Source organism: Cavia porcellus, unplaced genomic scaffold (assembly GCF_034190915.1).
Source record: "Cavia porcellus strain 051 isolate PalLab524CR breed Dunkin Hartley unplaced genomic scaffold, mCavPor4.1 scaffold_14, whole genome shotgun sequence".
NCBI classification, from domain to species: Eukaryota; Metazoa; Chordata; class Mammalia; order Rodentia; family Caviidae; genus Cavia; species Cavia porcellus.
Window position 1 is genome coordinate 28,974,352 of NW_026947497.1, and position 7,703 is coordinate 28,982,054.

General features: G+C 30.4%; 1 long non-coding RNA gene across 1 annotated transcript; it reads right to left on the minus strand.

The window, feature by feature from the left end:
* Positions 1 to 1,705: 1,705 nt before the first annotated feature.
* LOC134470391 (uncharacterized) lies at positions 1,706 to 4,230 on the minus strand. The gene is made up of 2 exons (XR_010039243.1): positions 3,901 to 4,230; positions 1,706 to 1,911 (listed from the first exon to the last, which is right to left on the minus strand). It is a non-coding gene; the product is annotated as an uncharacterized LOC134470391 (long non-coding RNA).
* Between the last annotated feature and the right edge of the window lie 3,473 nt (positions 4,231 to 7,703).

Genomic DNA, 7,703 nt, shown 5'->3' on the forward strand with positions numbered 1-7,703 from the left:
ATACTTACCTACCCTAGTCATTTTTATTTTGATAAAAAAGCAAATGTCATATGATGCTAGCTATGGTAAGCACAGTAGATGAAGCTACACCATGTTTGTAAAACTCTGCCTTTCCTTGGATGGAACTTGGCAGTGAAATTCATTGTGTGTTTCAACACATCTTATAAAACCACAAAAGAGGGGGCTGGGGGTTTAGCTCAGCGGCATAAGCACTTGCCTTGCAAGCAGGTGGTCGTGAGATCGATCCCTGGTACTGATAAAAATGAAAAAGACAAAAAAAAAAAAAAAAAAAAAAAAAAAACCCACACACACAAAAGAGAACTTCCACAACTGCTGCAAAAATGATGGCTGTGTGTTCCAAGCAAACAGCAGGATTTTTGAAGGTTAGTGGCGATGTCTTCTACTGTAATTTTTTTTTCAAAATTAAGCTTTCACTGTGTATTTCACTCATTATTCTACATAGAGCTTTTTGCATCTCATTTCTAGAGATTTCACTATCATTTAAAAGCTCAATTTTCTTGTTTATTCAACTTGCTACTACTTTTTGCCTAACCAGTTCTCCCAATTAAAAGCATAATTTGCAATAATTTTCATTTGGCTATTGAATGAAGTGCCTCCCAGGTGCTAAGAACTTGCTCTTTCTGTGATCTACACTGCTGGACCTAATTTTCAATTTCAATTACTAGAAAATTATCAATATCACACGTGATAGTATGTAATAGTTTTAACTGTTTTGATAAATACATTTAGTTTAATATGTTGACCTGTTATTTAGAAGGCAAATCTTTCTCTTTTTTATATCTACTGCCTTAAAATGTACCTTAAATGTGTCAGTGCATTCAAAATGAGCCACACCAATGACCCCGTATTGCTACAGTAAGATTTTAAATGTGTGATTCATGTAAACATACCTGAAAATGTACCAAAATATTTCACTTCTCTTTGCATGTGGAACTCTACAGTATGAATAATGAATGATATGTATTTTTCTGTCAAGAAAATGCATCATAATGATAAATGATTAATCTGCCAAATAATACCTATGTTCTGTTATTAATAATGAAGGACATATATTCATATATCAGTTTTAGTAACAAATAAAATGTGTATTTTATACAAGAGAATTTGTGATGAGTTATTTAAGGTGAGAAAAGTAATTTTCTTGTGTTGCTATTCCTGTTTCATCTATAATAACAAAAAAGTAGGTATCATCAATTTAATTTAAACATTAGCTCAAAATACTGATTGCCATGAACTGATTAGATGAATATTTTTATATCTATACTTAGTCAAACACAACTTAAACAAGAGAGGTGATTTCATAAAATATCAACCATTATTGATGAGTCCAACATCTTGAGGAGAACCACAGCCCCTTAAATGCCACACTTAGTTATAGGAACAGGGTCATAGGGAAAGGGTACAATGCTGTAGGGGGTATTAGCAATTCCATCCTAATACGCGATTTTATCTTTTCAACCCACCCATAATACCATCACTCTAAATATATAAGCACATTATCTGAGAATGAACGTATTTTTGATATGGAGAAAGGTAGTGAAATTTTTCTGTTAAAATATGGGCTATATTACTCAATTTTGATTTAGCAGAGTAGCAATTTCTATTTGTGTAGAAACTTGGCAAAAACATTTGGTGACTTTTCAACCTAGTTTGGCAGTGAGTAACAAATAACTCAAAATAATAGTGCATTAGCCATGATTGAAGTTTATTGCTTTCTCACATAAACATTTTAAGGAAGAAAATCCAGGCCTTAATGGAGACTTTGCGCTGTGTAAGCCTCAGGGACTGAGCCTGCTGCTGTAATGCTGCTTACACCTACACTAACACCATTCTGAGGGTTACTTCGTGGTCACAGATGGATATTCAGGCTCCAGCCATCTTTACTACATTCTAGACAGAAGGGAGAAAGAAGAGACAAGTAAAATTAGCCAAGACACTTTCAACTTGCACAATCTGTGGAAGTATATACAGAATATGAACTAACTATTGCATATCACAAGAATGTCCACTACACAGGAAAACTGCATTCAAGATGTAGATTATCTACTCATCCATTCTGCTACCAAGTAAGAATAGGTTAGCAAAAGCTGGGAAAAAAAGGGTAGCAGTATGTGCAAAGTTCCAAATATGGCAAACATTCAAGAGTGTACGTATTAAGATTTTATTGGAGATTTAAGAAAATTATTGTAATAATAAATTATGAATTAAGAGAGCAAAACAATGCTTTCATCAAATACATGAAGAACAGAGGCTATAGTGCCTTAATAATTTATACAAATTTTTTAACTAAAATTATTTGAAGCACTAGAATTATGGAATAAAAGGTTAACCATAAAATAGTTATTAAGAATTCTGGCTTCTGGGCCAGGGATATAGCTCATCTTGAAAAGTGAAAGGTATTGAGTTCAATTCCTGATTCAAAAAAAAAAAAAAATAACAAAAATTCTGGCTTCTGTGAAGTATATTTCCTGTCTTTGGAATCTGCTCTGACATTGGTTATTTGTTTAACTTCTCTGTGCTATAGTCTTCTCATTTTTAAAAAAGGAAATAATATTTCTTATAATACTGTCATTAAATCACAATAAATATAAAGATTTAAAAGTAGTGTGACATTAACACTACTTTCGTTAGTTAAAAGTAGTGTGACATGAAGATTTCTGATTTACTTATTATAATGCTTCTGTACTTTAGAAAAAGTTTCATACATTTTTTTTTTCATTTTCTTTGGTACTAGGAAGCAGACTCAAGAGTTTGCATTTACTAGGCAGGCATCACAGATCTATTTTTAAAAAATAATATATTACAAACAATATATTTCAAATATTTGTAAATAAGTATAAAAATAATACTCTACACAAATACATAGAGGATGTATGTATCCTACACAAATACATAGAGTATTATTTTATATTTATTTACAAATATTTGAAATATATTGTTTGTAATATATTATTTTTTAAAAATAGATCTGTGATGCCTTCCTGGTAAATGCAAACTCTTGAGTCTGCTTCCTGGTACCAAAAAAATCTATGAAACTTTTTCTAAAGTACAGAGGCATTATAATAAGTAAATAAAAAATCTTCATCTTCAAAATTCACTAGATGAAAATTGGAGGTGGTTTTATATGTTAATATTGAAGCAGATATGCATAAAACTCTAAAAACTTGCCTAGCTAACAGATGACATGGTTTTCCACATATATTTTTTAACTGAGTATGACAATATCAATAATATTTTCTTCATAAGTTTTCCCAAGATGACATGGTTTTCCACTTATATTTTTAACTTAGAATATGACAACATCAATAATATTTTCTTCACATGTTTTACCAAGCACAATCGGTCTTTTTAATCTAAAATTCATGAACTGGTAGTGCAAATTATAATAGTCAAACACGACACAAGAATTCATTTATTTTGCAGTAAAGGAAAAATGCTTAAATGTAAACAATATTAACAATTTATTAAAAAGACAATGAAAGATTACCAGGTATACTCATAAATTACAAAAATTAAATAATTAAATAATTTCAGAACAAATATTGCCTCTACATAGAGTTAATGATCACTGCTATAATTTCATATACTTGGACACTTAGTAGAAATTTAAATTAGCTTTATAATATTTTAGATAGACTTGAAGCACTTGTAGTTAACTGTGTAACAGAAGAATATATCATGCCATGTAATGTTATTTTTCCACGGTGGTCAGAACGTTTTGTTATGACTATTTAGAGAACTGTAGATTTCTAAACTATTACAGATGCGCATGAAAAATATTTTTTACGAATACAGTCATCTCAGTACTACCGAACATAATCTGAAATCAGCAACTATACCCAACATTCTGATTGCAAAGCCAACCAATTTAAATCATACCTCATTTTTTTTCTGCTGAGTAGATATTTTCATCTTGTCTCCTAAATGAGCAATACTGTATAATTTATAGTTTTAAATTGTCTAATGAAACCTTTAATGAATGCATTTCTTCAAACTGGTAGACTGTGAATTTTTAAAAACTGAAAGTTATATAGTTACTGCCTCCTTAGTTACTTGCTGTTGCTATATTTTGAGCAAATAATTACATAACACTTTTCTTTCCTCCAAAATGTCTCAGGAATTTCCAGTGACATTCTCAGTGTCAGCAGTGGCTTCATCAACAATTATATAAAATGTGAAGATGCCACCAGAAAACTAATGTTAGTAGATATGTGGGTGTATGGGTGTGGAAAACGAAACTATATATTGCGATAGGGTTTGTAACTGAATGTTAAATGAAATGAAAGGGAAAATTCCAGGAACATCATTCTGTAAGCACCGGACAACCTAGGGATTTAGTAAAAATAAGCATCTTTGAGAAAAGAGTTTTTGCGTCTATTTTAGGCAAAATATTTTTCTCCTCCTGGTGTAAAATGCATTCAGTGGGGAATAAAAATCATGTTGCAGGTGATAGGTGATCTCATGTCAACATCAGTCTTGCTATATCTACCAAGCGGAGGTTTTAGAAAAGGCATATAAAGTTACAAGCACCATGAATAAATAAAAATGCTATATCAGGATCCTTTAATTATTCAAGGAAAGAAATATGGCAAGTTGCCTAAATTTTACTAGAAATGAAGGTAATATTTAAAATTTTCTGTGAATATTAGGTAAATAAGTGAATGAAACATGATTAGACCCAAAATACATTTGTATTAAACAATGCACATAATACAATAGCATAGTAATGCTATTTACTATAAAACTGTCAAATGAGACACAGTAAATTATCTTATATTTGCATATTTTTATAATACTATTCACCATTTCCATAAACTCTTGTCCTTAACTGTTGGACAGAAAATGGATAATGCTACTCTGTGCACACTGCAATAAAGAAGTGTTCTCCATACTGTGTTTCCACTATGGTTTGTCATAGTGGAATATTTTGAGGTCCTAGCCCTCAAAATATCACCTTCCCAGATACTGACTTTCATCTCCAGAGCAACTTCAAATTCTAACTTAAAATAAAAAATTATAACTTAGAATTGATATCACTGTATCACATGCTATCAAAAGAACTGCATATGCAGAACCTGAAGATGTAGACGTTAATTCTAACAGGGCAAAAATGACTTGCAAGCTACTAGACTGGTAGGATCAAAAGTTTCTAAGTCACCTTGGAAAAGTAAAATTTCTGTAACTTACTTTCTAGTGTCCCTTAACAGAATACTAGACCAGAAAAACAGTTTACTCTGAGATATACTTGTTATACACTAAAGTAACTAAACAACAACAACAACAAATTTGTAGGGCCTCTAGCTTCAGTCTCAGTATACACAGAAGGTTGACATCAATCCCTGCTTTACAAGAATAAAATAACAACTAATGTAACCTAAAATCAATAATTTTCCTAAGATTTACCTATAAAATTTATACTTTAAAGTTGTGAAACTTATGAGGACAGCTGATTGCAAGGAATATTCATGCTTCAATAGCATTTATGTTAATCCATTATGAAAAGATACTGAAAAGTCTTCTTAAGACTATAGGAACAGAAAAAAAGACTAAGCACTGAAAATTGTGTCACATGTATTCTTCCTAACAAAGTTCTACTCTCCTTTCAGACAAAACAATCTTCCTTCAGAGATTGAAAGAAAAAACCTTTGTCCTACAACATATCCCTCTTTTATTTTTCATTTAATATGAAAAAAAATTACGCAACAGAAGAAAAAGCTATGAAGGTCGCAGACCAGAGACACCAATCATAGAAATACTAAGATAAATTACAAGATCTTAGAAAGCCTCCCTGCCTGAAATTTTAGCATGATATCTACACGGCTTGTATTTGGAAACAGAAAGAACTGGAAAAGCTAGTGATAAATGTCCTATCAGAGAAGCAGTAGTTAGAGATGCCCAAAGTCAGGAAAATTTCCATTTGGCCTAGCTATTCTCCTTCTTGTTTCTTCCCAAAACAATTGAAAATATCATAAAGAAGAAAAAAGGGAAATAAAACAAAGCTTTATAAATAAAGAGAAGAGAGATTTGAAAGGAGGGTAGAGGAATGGGAAAAATAGAACAAAGATGTATCATGTAAAGGCACAGATTTGCTGTATGAAACTCATCATTGTTAAAATGTACCAACAAATTAAATTATTAGAAAAGAATATCTATGAAAAGAACAGCAGGGAAATGTAAACTCTGTGGCTTGTAAGCTGCAGAAAATGACAAAATTCAACTGCATGCCAGATTAACATAAATTCTCACATTATTGAAACTTTACCCTCATTCCCCATTTTCTGATACTACCTATCTTGCTTTCACCAAAAAAACGATGACAAGCAGAAGGTGGTGGGTAGTAGAGGAAACCTGAAAATACAAAACCAACCTGAGAACTTAAACAAAGATGTTGGATTTATCAAAATCACACTTCTAAACTGACTATTACTAAAATGTTAAATGCTGTCCAAAAATGGTGACAAGTAAAAACACATGTGTAATATAACTAAACTGAAAATTTTAAGAGAAAAAGCAAAGAATATTGTACAGATTTATGTAACAATGATAGGTTCTCTGTGATAGACTCAACAGTAGCCTTTTTAAATGCTCAAAGAAAGAAACAGTGAGCAGGAAGTGATACCAATAAAAAATTTCAGGAATGAAGTGAAAAAAATTATAATAAAAAATGAAACAAGAAGAAAAATAAAACGGAAAATTTCAAATCATATAGAAAGTTGTGATCAACATAGATAAAATAACAAAAGTCAAAGAAAGAAACACTGAAAAACAAGAATTATTTGAAACAATAGTGAATGTGAATGTGTTAAAATTAATGAAAGACATTAAACTAAATATCCAAATGTTTAGATAAATACAAGAAATTTACAAATAAAATACATCAATGTATACTATATGCGAACTGACAAGCACAGATATATTATTCAAATTTGAATAATCAAATCAAGGAAGACAAAGAGATAAACAAATACTTTAAATGAAATTAGAGATATAAAGAACTCATTTTAGAAGAATAAGATCAAGAATTACACTGAATCTCTCATTAGATATCATTAAATCAGGAAAGTAGAACCAAATGTTTAAATTTTTAAAAAGTATAAGGGGAAATAAAATTCTGTTATCTACAGGATATACTCTTAAAACAACAAATTCAATAACGATAATGACAAAAAATTTAGGAATACATTTATATCAAATAACTAGGAAATTGTCAAAGACATTTTTCAGGCAAAATATGTTACAGAGGACATAAACTTGGAAGTACAAAAAGAAGCATTAAAAAGATATTATAATTTCACAATTTCATAATTTTAATTGAGAAAATAAAGTATAACAATGTGTGTGATTATAGCATATGATTAAGTGATATTAAAGAGGGCAATGTTATAAGGAATAGCTAGGAAAAATTAAGAATATTCTACTCTAGGGTATCTATCCTACACACAGAGCAGAATAATGTTGTTTAATGTTAACATAAACTAGTGATAAGTCATAAGAAAAGAGATAAAATTGACTTACCTAAATTTTATATTAAGGTAGAACAAGTACTTCTTTCAATTAAGGAAAAATAGCTACAAATAACTATTGTTATTGAAAAAACATATAAGTAATCTATTAAAATATAATCACAGCACTTTGGGAGGATGAGACAGAAGAACAATAAGATCAAGTCCATGTAGGCAACT